A 16,719-nucleotide genomic window follows, 5' to 3' on the forward strand; every position below is an offset into this window, starting at 1 on the left:
AGATAGGCTCATACGTAAGAGGCAGGGACGGGCTGCTATATAAGAGGGTACACGAGAATGATAGGGCCGGCCAAGAGATGCCACACAGCAAAAGGACTGTAAATAACATGTTTTGTCCACAGGCACTTAAAGCGGTCGCGCCTGTCGCTGCGGTGGGGGGACAAAGCGAGCTCCGGCAAGCAGAGGAGCAGAGGGACCACAGAACAGAGGGACCTCTCGAGCATCCTGGAACCAGCGGAGGGGGAGCAGCAATGGAGCAGCAATCCAACTCATCACAGACAAAGACAAAAGGTAAGAAACATAGTGATAAGATTTATTCTGATAGTTCAAGCAGTAATTCTGACTCTGATGGGGATTCTGATGTGTTAAGGGGCCCCAATAAGAAAATATTGAAAATAGTTCGGAAAATTTATGCAAAACAGGGTCATAAAGAGGAGCAAAAGGGCTCTGAGTCAGAGGGCAGTGAAGAAGGGGGGGCCCAGGTTGAAGATGAAATGAGCGGGGTACGCTTAGTCCCGCTGGCTGCGCACTTAAAATCTAAGTTAGTACGTAAAGCAAAAAAAAGGGAGATACTTAGATTTCTTTGACATAACTAGAGAAGCGATTGCCACTAAATCCAGGGGAGAGGGGGCAAAAAATAGAAAAAAGAGTTCATTTGCAGAATGGGTTAAAGGGTTTGCAGTATACGCGGAAAGTTTCCTAGAGGCGCACCCCAGACAAATGAAGGGTATGATGAGATACCTGCACTTAATCGCAGATTGCTTTACAACGTATGGGGGGTTTTCCTGGAAGGAATATGATGAGGAGTTCAGGAGGGGCAGTGTGGCCACAGGGGGGAAAGGTAGGAAGGATTTCGGGGTAAAAATCATAGATACATGGTCCCGCCTGGTAAAGATAGCAGAGGGGCAAGGAGGTAGTAGAATGCAATACGGGAGTGCGTTCGTAGCAAAAGGGATTAAGCAGGAGGTAAAAGAATGCTGGGCGTATAACGATAAGCGCTGCGATAGAGGAACGGCTTGTAGATTCAAGCACATTTGCAGGCATTGCACAGGGAATCACCCCGGGGTGGAATGCAGAAAGAACCAAGGGGGTAAAAGTTATTCCTTTCGTGCCCCAAATAAGTTTCAAAGGGGAGGGGCTGGGGCTGGCCAGAACCCCTCCCCTTTGAAACTTAGTTTCAAAGGGAAGGCTGGAAAAAATAAGCTGGTGGAGGCCCTACAAGGATACCCCAAGGTGAAGGAGAGGGAAAGATTAAAGGGGGGGCTACTATACGGGTTCAAGATACCCATACAGGGGAGGGTTGAAGCCACAAAAAAGGAGAAAAACCTAAAGTCTGCACATGAATTGCCTGAAGTGTTAAGGGGTAAATTAAAGAAAGAGGTGGAGCTGGGAAGAATGGTAGGTCCTTTTTTAAGAAAGCCAATAGAGGGGTTGGTAGTGTCCCCCCTAGGCGTAGTCCCCAAGAAAGAATTAGGTAAATTTAGGCTGATTCAGCACTTATCGTATCCTAGAGGGCACTCGGTAAACGATGCCATAAGCAAAGAAGACGCATCAGTAGCTTATCAATCTTTTGACCAAGCGGTTAACCTAGTCAAGGCAGCGGGAATAGGAGCAGAATTGGCAAAAGTCGACATAGAAGCCGCTTTTAGGCTATTACCACTGCACCCCGAGAGCTTCAGATTGATGGGGTGTAAGTTTGAAGGCGGCTACTATGTCGATAAATGCTTGCCAATGGGGTGCTCAATCTCTTGCGCGTATTTCGAGGAGTTTAGCTCCTTTTTGCATTGGCTGATACAAAAGAGAACAGGTAGTAACTTGCTAGTGCATTATTTGGATGATTTCATGATTGTTGGTAAGCGCGGCGCAGGCGAGTGCGGGAGAATACTGGGGGAAGTGTTGGCAATTTTCAGGGAGCTCGGAGTGCCAGTAGCACTAGACAAATCAGAAGGCCCCTGTACATCACTGGCCTTTTTGGGGATAGAAATTGATTCGTTAAATAAACAATGCAGACTACCGGGGGAAAAAATTGGAAAAATTAGGATGGCCATAGAACAAATGCTAAGTAAGAGGAAGGCCACCCTCAGAGAGATGCAGAAATTGCTGGGCCTCATTAATTTCGCATGCAGAGTGATACCCCTGGGTAGAATTTTTAAGCGAAGGCTCGAGATAAGCACAAAAGGGGCAATATTACCTAACCACAACATTAGGCTAAGCAAGAGATTAAAGGCAGACCTGAGAGTATGGGATCGTTTTTTGGAAAACTTTAATGGGATAAGAATTTGGGAGGAGAGAATCTTAGCAACCGAACTGCAATTATACACAGATGCCACAGGCGGGTCAGGTTTTGGGGCATACCTTAACGGCAAATGGTGCGCAGGAAAATGGCCACAGCTATGGGTGGAAAAGGGATGGACTAGGAACTTAGTGTTATTGGAATTATTCCCCATAGTGGCCGCAATAGAACTGTGGGGCGGGGACTTGGCTAATAAGAATATTATGTTTTGGTCAGATAACATGGGGGTTGTAGAGGTGTTAAACAACCTATCGGCATCTTCCGCCCAGGTTATCCCATACGTGCAGCACCTAGTCCTTAAAGCGCTCGAGAATAACATAAGCTTCAGGGCCAAACACATCCCAGGTGTAAACAATGTTATTGCGGATGCGTTATCAAGGTTTAAATGGGATCTATTCAGGCAGCTGGCGCCTAAGGCAGAGCTAAATGGTGAAGAATGCCCCATTTCTCTTTGGCAGATTGGGAACGGTTAGAAATAATCAAAAGCTTGATAAAAAGGTCTTTGGCCCCGCGGACGTGGACAACATATAGTAAGCACTGGGAAGGCTGGAAAAAATTTATGGGGACAAAAAAGGGCACTGAGGAAGAGCTATTCCTAGAATACTTAGTACACTTGAAACAGGCAAAAATAAAAAAAGGGAAACTGACTACAATACTGGCAGCTGTATCATATTTTTCCCAGCTACTAGAGGTACACGACGTGACGAAAAGATTCATAGTTAAGAAGGCAGTTAAGGGATGGGCAATAGAGGAGGAAGAAAAGAAGGACAGGAGGGAGCCCATCACGGTAGACAGGTTGAGAGCATTACTTGACTCGCTAGGTCAGACTTGCAGAAACGACTTTGAGGCAAATTTATTTTCGGCAATATTTGTCATCGCATTCTCCGCAGCATTGCGCATAAGCGAGCTAGTAGCAGTAAGTAAGACAGCGGGAGGATACGGACTAAGAGCAGGGGACGTCAAGGTAGAAAGAAAGTCAGTCTTAGTGTTTATTCGGAAATCCAAAACTGACAGGGAAGGAAAAGGGACATGGTTAGTGTTAAAGGAGACAGGGGACAAAATTTGCCCAGTCGCAGGCGTAAATAAATACTTAATGGCAGGAGCAGCGAAAGGGGACATGTTCTTTAGACACAAGAATGGAGACCCAGTGACTAAATTCCAGTTTAGGAGGGTATTGCAATTAGCAGTCAAGAAACTAGGTTGGGACCCCCACACACTTGCACCACATTCATTTAGGATAGGAGCTGCCACAAATGCAGCGGCAAGTGGGGCGCCAGCAGAACATATAAAGAAATTGGGAAGGTGGAAATCAAACGTTTTTAAAAAGTACATAAGACCACTATAAGAAGGGATAAGGTCCGCCCTACATAAGGGCAGCTAAGCAGGCACTGCATGTTTTTCCGTTGTGTGCAAACTTTGTCAATAATCAAGTTAACAGCCAAATTGTTTTATGTTACAGAAAGAGCGTTAAGAGTCTGGGTCTTAGGACACTCCTACGTGCATTGGGCCGCAAAGCAAGCGGCAAAATCCAAGCAAGGAGAAAACTTAGGTTTCAATACGGGCGCAGTCGGAATCAGGTGGATAGGGCAGAGAGGAATGAAATGGGGACAGTTAATGGGTGTAGCGCTAGATTCAAGGAGAAAATGGGGGAAACCTGACATCCTGATCATCCACCTAGGGGGTAACGATATAGGTTCAACACCCTCAGTTGAGCTGCAAGAACAGGTCAGGGAGACCTTGCGATGGTTCAAAGCAGCGTGGCCAGACACAAAACTAGTATGGTCTAGCATCATTGCAAGAAGGTATTGGAGGGACTGCGTATCCCAGAAAGGGGGTTTCAATTGTAAGAAGAAGGTAAATCAGGCAGGAAGGAAAGGGATGGAAGAAGTAGGAGGGCAAGTACTGGAACACCCGCTTATCGGGGTCCGGAACCCTGAGCTATACAGGGCAGACGGTGTTCATCTGACAGAGCAAGGCAACAATCTATTCCTGGAGGATCTGAGGGCCATTGTAAAGACCCTTACAAGGTAAGAAAAGGTCACTGAGTGTGCTTTGGTTGGCGGCAAGAGGGTCCTCTTTTGGTGGCGGGAAGTGGGCGTCCTGGCACGTGGGTAATGCAGTAATGGGGGGAGGTGTGTAGGGTACAGGGGCGGGGTATTGGTCTGTCGGTCAAACCCACAAGCCCTCCTAGTCTGCAGACCTTTCGGCGGGTTACTAGCAAATTGACGCCCCTGAGTTGCGCGCGGTCACGCTCCTTGGTTACGTGGGGACGCCCAGTTCTCTCGTCATGCTGGTGCATGAATTGTGTTATCAATTCAAATCCAAATTGGATTAAGGATATGTTATTATCCTAGTAGTTGAGGATCGCTCATTTTTCTCATAATTTAGATTTGAATTTAATAAATGTGACCTTTTCTAATGCCAAATCTGTGTCTGTCATTATTGGTATATGAAAATTGGGGGAAAGGGGTTACCGAACTAAAGGTAAAATGGGAGCGTTTGGGTAGCAGGTACCTGGGAAGATAGTTAAAGTGTAAATCCCTTAGCAAAGTGTATCGACTAAAATAGGAGAGGAACAGCTTAAGGGAAATTGACTTTACTGAATGGGAAGGTTAGGGGGTTGGGGGCTAGGAGTAGCCCCCTCCTTTGAATAGTACAGCTATGGCAGGACAATAGAAGTAGGGATGGGCAGTGTAGATAAGATGCAACTAGCTGATCCTGAATAGGCTAGCACAGGGATTGGCCAGGATGGTGAGAGGGGGTGTGAACAGGAGTTGAGGGGATTAACTGTCTATAAAGATGATTGCACAATGTTTGGAGCTCACAATAATTATTTTCTTTTTCCCTCCCTCCCTCCCTAGAAACGACAAAGCCTAGCCCAAGGAAGAGGTCACACACAAGAGCGATTACAAGCGACACGGCTAAGGGCAAATGCTGTGGTGTTTCCGCCACTCTGAATAAGACCGCCCGTGTAGCGCCCCTTAAGGGTTTTTTCGCCACGAAGCAAGAAATCGGCTACTGGTCTGTCGGTCAGAGCTGGTGGATGGCATAGAGAAATCATGGCGTTTTTAGTGGTTTATTTCATGACGCGGCGGGAAGTGGGCGTCCTGGCACGTGGGTAATGCAGTAATGGGGGGAGGTGTGTAGGGTACAGGGGCGGGGTATTGGTCTGTCGGTCAAACCCACAAGCCCTCCTAGTCTGCAGACCTTTCGGCCCGTTACTAGCAAATTGACGCCCCTGAGTTGCGCGCGGTCACGCTCCTTGGTTACGTGGGGACGCCCAGTTCTCTCGTCATGCTGGTGCATGAATTGTGTTATCAATTCAAATCCAAATTGGATTAAGGATATGTTATTATCCTAGTAGTTGAGGATCGCTCATTTTTCTCATAATTTAGATTTGAATTTAATAAATGTGACCTTTTCTAACGCCAAATCTGTGTCTGTCATTATTGGTATATGAAAATTGGGGGAAAGGGGTTACCGAACTAAAGGTAAAATGGGAGCGTTTGGGTAGCAGGTACCTGGGAAGATAGTTAAAGTGTAAATCCCTTAGAAGTTTGGAAACAAAGATTGGAGACAAAGATTGCAATATTACAATGAGATTTAAAAATAATTCCATCATAGCCCAACAGAAATAAGGAATAATTGCAATCAGTATCTTGATTGGAGAGAGGCCAGTCAGGTGAATTACCTTGTAAAATGTCTTTGCAAATCTGGAGTCTGGGGTTAGGTGTGAGGCTTGTAAAATGTCTTTGCAAATCTGGAGTCTGAGGTTAGGTGTGAGGCTTGTAAAATGTCTTTGCAAATCTGGAGTCTGAAGTTAGGTGTGAGGCGTGTAAAATGTCTTCGCAAATCTGGAGTCTGAGGTTAGGTGTGAGGCTTATAAAATGTATTTGCAAATCTGGAGTCTGAGGTTAGGTGTGAGGCTTGTAAAATGTATTTGCAAATCTGGAGTCTGAGGTTAGGTATGAGGCTTGTAAAATGTCTTTGCAAATCTGGAGTCTGAGGTTAGGTGTGAGGCTTATAAAATGTCTTTGCAAATCTGGAGTCTGAGGTTAGGTGTGAGGCTTGTAAAATGTCTTTGCAAATCTGGAGTCTGAGGTTAGGTGTGAGGCTTGTAAAATGTCTTTGCAAATCTGGAGTCTGAGGTTAGGTGTGAGGCTTGTAAAATGTCTTTGCAAATCTGGAGAGACTATATAATAAAATAAAAAGTTTAGGTATATACAGTAATAACATTAATTGCCCAGGATTTGATCAATTGTGATTGTATATTTGTGGTTTTATATGAAATCACGCTTATAGTTGGATTGTAAGTCGATATGTGTTTTTAAAATGTGTTTTTATTGAGTTAGAATATTTAGACACCAGTGTCGTTAATTTTTATTGAGTCAAATTTAGCATCCATTATGCAGCAATTTGTTGTATTAATTTATTCATTTTTTATGTACATGATTTTTATAATCCATAAATCTTTGTATTATATTTTTTACACCATTTACCTGAAATCTTACAGGGGCCGAGATCTTTGTAATATATTTTTACACTATTTACCTGCAATCTTACAGGGGCTGAGATCCATATATCTTTTATAGATCACATTTATATCACAAAATAATTTGTTCTCAAGAAGCATCATTTTATACACCTTAGGCCAAGAGGCGCCAGCCACACCTTACACATCAGCATTTTCTTGTTTGTTTTTTTTTGTTTTGTTTTTTTATAATTTTTATTGAGGTTTAGTGAAAGACATACATAGATCATAATAACACGTTCTCTTATCATATGGGATAAGGCTTCAATGTTACAGGAGTAATAAAGTAAACATGCAAGAGACGTTTAGCCAACAATTTACATAGGCCTAGATTTGGAGTTTGGCGGTAGATGGGTTGTTAACGCTACGCGGGCTTTTTTCTGGCCGCACCATAAAATTAACTCTGGTATCGAGAGTCCAAAAAAATGCTGCGTTAGGCTCCAAAAAAGGAGCGTAGAGCATTTTTACCGCAAATGCAACTCTCGATACCAGAGTTGCTTACGGACGCGGCCAGCCTCAAAAACGTGCTCGTGCACGATTCCCCCATAGGAAACAATGGGGCTGTTTGAGCTGAAAAAAAAACCTAACACCTGCAAAAAAGCAGCGTTCAGCTCCTAACGCAGCCCCATTGTTTCCTATGGGGAAACACTTCCTACGTCTGCACCTAACACTCTAACATGTACCCCGAGTCTAAACACCCCTAACCTTACACTTATTAACCCCTATTCTGCTGCCCCCGCTATCGCTGACACCTGCATTATATTATTAACCCCTAATCTGCCGCTCCGTAAACCGCCGCAACTTACATTATCCCTATGTACCCCTAATCTGCTGCCCCTAACACCGCCGACCCCTATATTATATTTATTAACCCCTAATCTGCCCCCCTCAACGTCGCCTCCACCTGCCTACACTTATTAACCCCTAATCTGCCGAGCGGACCGCACCGCTACTATAATAAATGTATTAACCCCTAATCCGCCTCACTAACCCTATCATAAATAGTATTAACCCCTAATCTGCCCTCCCTAACATCGCCGACACCTAACTTCAATTATTAACCCCTAATCTGACGACCGGAGCTCACCGCTACTATAATAAATGGATTAACCCCTAAAGCTAAGTCTAACCCTAACACTAACACCCCCCTAACTTAAATATAATTTACATCTAACGAAATTAATTAACTCTTATTAAATAAATTATTCCTATTTAAAGCTAAATACTTACCTGTAAAATACATCCTAATATAGCTACAATATAAATTATAATTATATTATAGCTATTTTAGGATTAATATTTATTTTACAGGCAATTTTGTAATTATTTTAACCAGGTACAATAGCTATTAAATAGTTAAGAACTATTTAATAGTTACCTAGTTAAAATAATAACAAAATTACCTGTAAAATAAATCCTAACCTAACTTATAATTAAACCTAACACTACCCTATCAATAAATTAATTAAATAAAATACCTACAATTACCTACAATAAAACCTAACACTACACTATCAATAAATAAATTAAATACAATTCCTACAAATAACTACAATTACATAAACTAAATAAAGTACAAAAAATAAAAAAGAACTAAGTTACAAAAAATAAAAAAATATTTACAAACATAAGAAAAATATTACAACAATTTTAAACTAATTACACCTACTCTAAGCCCCCTAATAAAATAACAAAGACCCCCAAAATAAAAAAATGCCCTACCCTATTCTAAATTAATAAAGTTAAAAGCTCTTTTACCTTACCAGCCCTGAACAGGGCCCTTTGCGGGGCATGCCCCAAGAAAATCAGCTCTTTTGCCTGTAAAAAAAAACATACAATACCCCCCCCCAACATTACAACCCACCACCCACATACCCCTAATCTAACCCAAACCCCCCTTAAATAAACCTAACACTAAGCCCCTGAAGATCTTCCTACCTTGTCTTCACCTCAACAGGTATCACCGATCCGTCCTGGCATCCGGTGCTGAAGAGGTCCAGAAGAGGCTCCAAAGTCTTCCTCCTATCCGGCAAGAAGAGGACATCCAGACCGGCAAACATCTTCATCCAAGCGGCATCTTCGATCTTCTTCCATCCGGTGCGGAGCGGGTCCATGTTGAAGCAGCCGACGCGGATCCATCCTCTTCTTTCGGCGTCTCCCGACGAATGACGGTTCCTTTAAGGGACGTCATCCAAGATGGCGTCCCTCGAATTCCGATTGGCTGATAGGATTCTATCAGCCAATCGGAATTAAGGTAGGAATATTCTGATTGGCTGATGGAATCAGCCAATCAGAATCAAGTTCAATCCGATTGGCTGATCCAATCAGCCAATCAGATTGAGCTCGCGGCTGATCGGAACAGCCAATAGAATGCGAGCTCAATCTGATTGGCTGATTGGATCAGCCAATCGGATTGAACTTGATTCTGATTGGCTGATTCCATCAGCCAATCAGAATATTCCTACCTTAATTCCGATTGGCTGATAGAATCCTATCAGCCAATCGGAATTCGAGGGACGCCATCTTGGATGACGTCCCTTAAAGGAACCGTCATTCGTCGGGAGACGCCGAAAGAAGAGGATGGATCCGCGTCGGCTGCTTCAACATGGACCCGCTCCGCACCGGATGGAAGAAGATCGAAGATGCCGCTTGGATGAAGATGTTTGCCGGTCCGGATGTCCTCTTCTTGCCGGATAGGAGGAAGACTTTGGAGCCTCTTCTGGACCTCTTCAGCACCGGATGCCAGGACGGATCGGTGATACCTGTTGAGGTGAAGACAAGGTAGGAAGATCTTCAGGGGCTTAGTGTTAGGTTTATTTAAGGGGGGTTTGGGTTAGATTAGGGGTATGTGGGTGGTGGGTTGTAATGTTGGGGGGGGTATTGTATGTTTTTTTTTACAGGCAAAAGAGCTGATTTTCTTGGGGCATGCCCCGCAAAGGGCCCTGTTCAGGGCTGGTAAGGTAAAAGAGCTTTTAACTTTATTAATTTAGAATAGGGTAGGGCATTTTTTTATTTTGGGGGTCTTTGTTATTTTATTAGGGGGCTTAGAGTAGGTGTAATTAGTTTAAAATTGTTGTAATATTTTTCTTATGTTTGTAAATATTTTTTTATTTTTTGTAACTTAGTTCTTTTTTATTTTTTGTACTTTAGTTAGTTTATGTAATTGTAGTTATTTGTAGGAATTGTATTTAATTTATTTATTGATAGTGTAGTGTTAGGTTTTATTGTAGGTAATTGTAGGTATTTTATTTAATTAATTTATTGATAGGGTAGTGTTAGGTTTAATTATAAGTTAGGTTAGGATTTATTTTACAGCTAATTTTGTTATTATTTTAACTAGGTAACTATTAAATAGTTCTTAACTATTTAATAGCTATTGTACCTGGTTAAAATAATTACAAAGTTGCCTGTAAAATAAATATTAATCCTAAAATAGCTACAATGTAATTATCATTTATATTGTAGCTATATTAGGATGTATTTTACAGGTAAGTATTTAGCTTTAAATAGGAATAATTTATTTAATAAGAGTTAATTAATTTCGTTAGATGTAAATTATATTTAAGTTAGGGGGGTGTTAGTGTTAGGGTTAGACTTAGCTTTAGGGGTTAATCCATTTATTATAGTAGCGGTGAGCTCTTGTCGTCAGATTAGGGGTTAATAATTGAAGTTAGGTGTCGGCGATGTTAGGGAGGGCAGATTAGGGGTTAATATTATTTATGATAGGGTTAGTGAGGCGGATTAGGGGTTAATAACTTTATTATAGTAGCGCTCAGGTCCGCTCGGCAGATTAGGGGTTAATAAGTGTAGGCAGGTGGAGGCGACGTTGAGGGGGGCAGATTAGGGGTTAATAAATATAATATAGGGGTCGGCGGTGTTAGGGGCAGCAGATTAGGGGTACATAAGGATAACGTAGGTGGCGGTGCTTTGCGGTCGGCAGATTAGGGGTTAATTATTTAAGTAGCTGGCGGCGACGTTGTGGGGGGCAGGTTAGGGGTTAATAAATATAATACAGGGGTCGGCGGTGTTAGGGGCAGCAGATTAGGGGTACATAAGTATAACGTAGGTGGCGGTCGACAGATTAGGGGTTAAAAAAATTTAATCGAGTTGCGGCGATGTGGGGGGACCTCAGTTTAGGGGTACATAGGTAGTTTATGGGTGTTAGTGTACTTTAGGGTACATTAGTTAAGAGCTTTATGAACCGGCGTTAGCCCAGAAAGCTCTTAACTCCTGCTTTTTTTCTGCGGCTGGAGTTTTGTCGTTAGAGCTCTAACGCTCACTTCAGAAACGACTCTAAATACCGGCGTTAGGAAGATCCCATTGAAAAGATAGGATACGTAATTTACATAAGGGGATCTGCGGTATGGAAAAGTCGCGGCTGAAAAGTGAGCGTTAGACCCTATTTTGAGTGACTCCAAATACCGGCGGTAGCCTAAAACCAGCGTTAGGAGCCTCTAACGCTGGTTTTCACGGCTACCGCCAAACTCTAAATCTAGGCCATAGTTTGCAAACATTAAATAGATAAGATGCTAATCTTTCAGGAGCCTTCTACATGACACAATAAATTACTCTTGGGCCAACAAAAGTAGCAAGGAATAATGGAGCGAAAGAAGGAACTTGTAACTAAGGAGACCACTTTTGGATCTCAATGATAAACCTCTATTTTTTTAAATTTAATTGCATTTTTGTTCTGGAGGACCTGAAAATTCATATAACATAAGAGGCATTCACTAGAAATACTGATGAATCCACAGGGCTACTCAAACTTTATGTAAATTCAAGCGTATAGCAACGTTCTTGAAACAAATAAAGTAGTTAGAGTATAACCAATATATACAATGCTATGTAAAATATAAAATAATATTCACTTCCTATAGTGATAAACAGAATCTGAGGTGGAGTATTTAAATATAATATTTACTTCCTGAAGTAATAGATCATGTCTGAAATGGTATATTCAATCTAGCACCTTGATAGGGGCTACCAGACGCTGTGTTAGGAGCATATATACAGATGGAAGGTAATAGTGATCAGTCCTGCTGATCTGGATGGTCTTACAGATTCTTCTCTTAAATATTATGTGGGAATTAAAGCTTAGGAAGCGAGAAATGCAATAGTTAGATTGCGGTATACACAAGACAAACCGCGTATTGAGCCCCTCTAAAATAGAGGGTGCATTATCATGGATGGGGGGGGGGGGGAGGTGATTTAAATATATGAAGAATCCATATTACTAATATTCTATGCATTGGCCTGAGGTATATTGTAGGGGAGGGAGGTGATAGGTTGAGTACTATGATTAAATATTTAGCATAGGAAACTTTTGAAGTGTAGGGTATCAACTATAGATAGATAAGGCAACCCTCAAGGGTTTATGCTATGTGTTGGCAACTAGAAATTCAGTGATTACTGTTGGGACATCAGTTTAGCAATATCAGACATATAATATAAGACATAAGTTATAAAATAAAAGGGATTATTGAGCTTGAAGAGAAATTATATAGGTGATGCTCTGCAAGGAAAACCACGCAGAAACACTTTGGGCATAGTTATGGAAGCCAAAGTATTTTGTAGGTTGGGGGGAGGGCGTAGAATACTCAGTAATTATGGAATATAGAAAATAGAAATCCTATGGGTATATCCATAGTAATGGCGATAAACCAGCCACTAGTTAACCACAGTAAGTGATGCTGTTCGATATATGGCTATATACATTTATTCTAGGCGTAGAACAAAGAGCACAATAAACCTAACTAGGTGAATAATGGGCTTTAAGATACAAGATCATCTCATCTAGGTTCAAAAACTCTCCTATTGAGCATAAGCTGCTTTAGGATGATCTATGGGGTACTCATCATGCACAGAACAAATATATAACCTTCTAAAGTGGTTCAAAAGACCAGCAAAAAGAACCTAAGAAAATAAACGTCATGTTGATAACCAAAATCGTATGTTGCATGCTTAATGAAAGGGAGTCTTAAATATTCAGAGATTGCATCTCCTTCAGATTGTGGGAAGTGCTATTACATTTGGGGAGAAATATAAACAATTAGAAAATTTAAAGTTTATCCAAACCCCTAGTTAAATCAGACATGATAGTGAAAATAGGGAGTATAGATTTTCCCCAAATTTTAATGCCTTGACACCCAGACACGGGCCCTATGTCCAAGTGACAGGCAAGACAATTATATATAAAGATGCATAGTGTCTAACAATTGTCTGCTTAACCTCCCTGAACTGCTTGAATAGTGATTATAAATAATACCTATTGTGCTAAAACAGTAGTCCAAGCTGAAAAGGTAATAACCATTACATATGTAGCATTTAGTATCTGAAAAATATAAACATAAGCAAAACAATAGGAAGCCCCCCCAAACCATCAAGGCAACACATAGCCCTTCAAAAGACATCTGATCAGTGTTAGAAGTCCAGTATGTCACATCCATTTCTCCACTTAGTAAGGCGCATCTGTTAGCTAGCTGTAGCAATTATCCTGACTCCTGGCAAGATCCCCATTTCTCAAATAAAGATCGGCAAAGTTTTCAGGGATGCCCAAGTTGTCTATTAAGCCTAAAGTATAGGAGAGTTACCACATTTGCAACAACCATCCTCTAGCCTCAACAGTGTTCTTATGGTGTCTTAAATCCGTTATGAGAGCTGACCGGTAGAGAGAGTCCATAGATACAAAACCGAGTCCATGAAACCGCTAGGGCTAGGTTGTAGATCTTTTGTGGCCCACTTGTTCTAGGTCCTCTTAGCCATGGAGCGATATCGCAATCTGTGCCATGCTCCAAAGAGAGATGTCGGCAGGTGAGTAGGTAGACGGCAGCCACGCGGGGATCTCTCAGCCAGCGCCATCTTTTATTGCGATAGTGAGTATCTGTCAGCGTTACCGCATCTGAGCCCCTGCAAAGCGCTTCTGATTGTGGATCCTGAAACATAGAGGTAGAATCCAGGTCTCTACCGGTATCTTGCTCTGCAGTCCCCTTTTGGCCGTGATGAAGTGAGAGATGTCCTGGTGTGGGGAGTAAAGATGGCGGCGGCCGTGGGTCAATTACAGCTACAGCGCACTGAACCTCACAGGCAGGTAGAGCAACTGAGGCTGCAGTAAGGGCACTAGAAGGTCGAAAAGCTCCAACAGGGCCTCATTGTGTCGATCCAACAAATCTTTTAGTTGTGCTAAAAGGAGCGCGGCCATGAGTTCAAGTGCTCGGTATCTCTATGGAAGGTAGAGAGCCGGGATTGAGACAATTGAGACGCTAGGTGCTGCAAAGTACCTCCAGTTTAGATCCAAAAAAGAGCTTTCAGTTGAATCCTCAACTATATAGTCATAAGCGGTTAACATAGATAATAAATTCTTTTAAGTTTATGGTAAATGGCAGGAGCTCCTAAGATTTGCGTCTTACTTCGGTGAAGGTTGGCTCCGCCCCAGCATTTTCTTGTTTTTGATCGCACATTGTGAGAAGTACGATCAGTGGGTAGGCCAAGTACTGTGTTCTGTTAGTTCAGTAGACACCACTGTTGTTTCTTAGTGATGTCACAGGGACTTGTTTAGAAATGAATGTGCTTATAAGTACAGTCCCTTCTTGTCATACCGTATTCGTTTAACTGCTGTGAAACAGGCTGGATGTGGCGCATCTTAAAACCAGCATTTTTTACATTACAGGTAGCCCTCAGTTTACGCCGGGGTTAGGTTCCAGAAGGAATGGATGTAAATCAAAACCATTGTAAATTGAAACCCAGTTTATAATGTAAGTCAATGGGAAGTGAGGGAGATAGGTTCCAGGCCCCTCTCAAAATTGACATAAGTATCACCTAATACAGTGTTTTTCAACCAGTGTGCCATGGCACACTAGTGTGCCGTGAGAGATCCTCAGGTGTGCCGCGGCAGACTGGGAACAGTGTGACATATTTTTTAAATGTTGCTTGTTTTGATGTGACAGGCTCATCAGGCAGACAGGCAGGCATCATTTGCAACCATGACATATTGACATTCATTCACAGACAATCATTATGATGTATAATATATGCTGTATTAGGCTACAATGTGTGATTTTGTAAAATTTTGGGATGGTGGTGTGCCGCAGGATTTTTTAATGTAAAAAAGTGTGCCACGGCAAAAATTTTTTGAAAATCACTGACCTAATACATTATTTTTAAAGCTTTGAAATGAAGACTTTAAATGGTAAACGGCATTATAAACTTAATAAAATAATCACACAACACAGAATATATAATTAAACTAAGTTAAATGAACAAAAACATTTGCTAAACAGCATTATAAACCTAATAAAATAATCACACAACACAGACTTCACTTGCATTTTTCTGCAAACAGTTCTTTCTATGCATTCCAATCTGGACTGATTTATAGACAGGAAGATCTTGTTCCTTTGAAATCTGTTCGATAGCTCGGGTCTGGTTAAACTGATTATTTTCAGCTTGCTTGGCTTTGCTGCAACACAAGCGGACAGCTCCACCTACTGGCTATTTTAATAAATGCACTGCTTCTCAATGCTTTTCAATAGCAGTCACATGACTGGAAAAAAAGGTTGTTATTCTGAAACGGTGTAAATTGAACCGTTGTAAAACGAGGGCCACCTGTAATTATCTTTTTATTATTGATGGTTAAAACAAGCTAATGACTTTCAAAGAGAAAGTTTAAAATACGTTATTCTAGACGTTATTTATTTTCTTTTTTATAAATGTGATGTTTTATAAAATAGTGACAATAACTTTTTTTATTTACAATTTAGATGGAGAGAGAGGAAAAAGTCACTGTGTTTGTAGTTATTGAAAACAATACAGAGAGTGGTGCCTTAGAAGTGCAGTGGGGATGCTTTGACAGGTAAGTAGTTTTCCTTTTTCATCTTCTGTTTTCAACTTACTGCTTACTAGGAGAACCAGAGTCACGTGAATGTGACCTGGCCTTGAGACCCCCAAAGGTATGAGACCGCTGGTTAGGGCATGGGGTTGCAGTGTTAGGGATCTGATCAGAAGTGGGATGTGTGAATGGGAATGCAGGGTCTGGTTTACGATTGGACCCTTGATGTGGATATGGGGTTGTAGGATCTAACCTTAGGTCTGATTTGGGTGTGAGTTTTTGGGTGTTGTGCTCTTCTTCTTTATATTTTAAAGGTTAGGGGACATTGAGGTTGTATAGTTGGGCCAACTCAGTTTAATGGTTCTAGGTCGGTATAATAGTCCAGGGGTCAGTTTTGATTTTGAATACTCATGATTAAATGGAAAGGTCCTGGTTATGAATTGTTAGGGGTATGTGAGGTGGGTATAGCAACACACATATCCCTAGAGATATATTATATTGGCAAGACAGGTCACTAGCATGATCATTTTTGATGAGGGCTGTGTTGTGATTTTACAGTTAGGGTTAATAGTTTTGGGCAGCTGGATCACAGATATAGATATTTGCATCTGGCACAAGTTGCAATGAATGTTAATTGCATAGAAAGCCAAGTAATTGAACGTATGAGTCTCAATTGTGATGAAGGACACTAGCAGTTGTAAACCTGGGTTCTGTTAAGCAATGCTAGCAGATGTAGCGTTGGGTTGTGATAAGGGACACTTGCATTTGAGTGGCAGGGTAACAATTAGGTTTAGTTGTGTTGGGGATTAAATGGATATGAAACACAAATTTTGTCTTTTATGATTTAGAAAGAGCATGCAATTTTAAACTACTTTCTAATTTACTTCTATTATCTAATGTGCTTAATTCTTTTTATATCCTTTGCTGAAAAGCATATCTAGATAGGCTCAGTAGCTGCTGATTGGTGGCTGCAGATAGATGCCTTGTGTGATTGGCTCACCCGTGTGCATTTCTAGTTATTCCACAAAGGATATCTAAAGAATGAAGCAAATTAGATAAAAGAAGTCAATT

General features: G+C 41.6%; 1 long non-coding RNA gene across 1 annotated transcript in view; it reads left to right on the forward strand.

Annotated features, from left to right (window-relative positions):
- The window catches only part of LOC128662282 (uncharacterized), a 68,466-nt gene extending 52,804 nt beyond the window's left edge, over positions 1 to 15,662 (forward strand). Inside the window, exon 3 of the long non-coding RNA XR_008402739.1 lies at positions 15,581 to 15,662. This is a non-coding gene — a long non-coding RNA (uncharacterized LOC128662282). The remainder of the gene's footprint in view (positions 1 to 15,580) is intronic.
- The last annotated feature ends 1,057 nt before the right edge of the window (positions 15,663 to 16,719 follow it).

This window comes from Bombina bombina, chromosome 6, assembly GCF_027579735.1.
Source record: "Bombina bombina isolate aBomBom1 chromosome 6, aBomBom1.pri, whole genome shotgun sequence".
NCBI classification, from domain to species: Eukaryota; Metazoa; Chordata; class Amphibia; order Anura; family Bombinatoridae; genus Bombina; species Bombina bombina.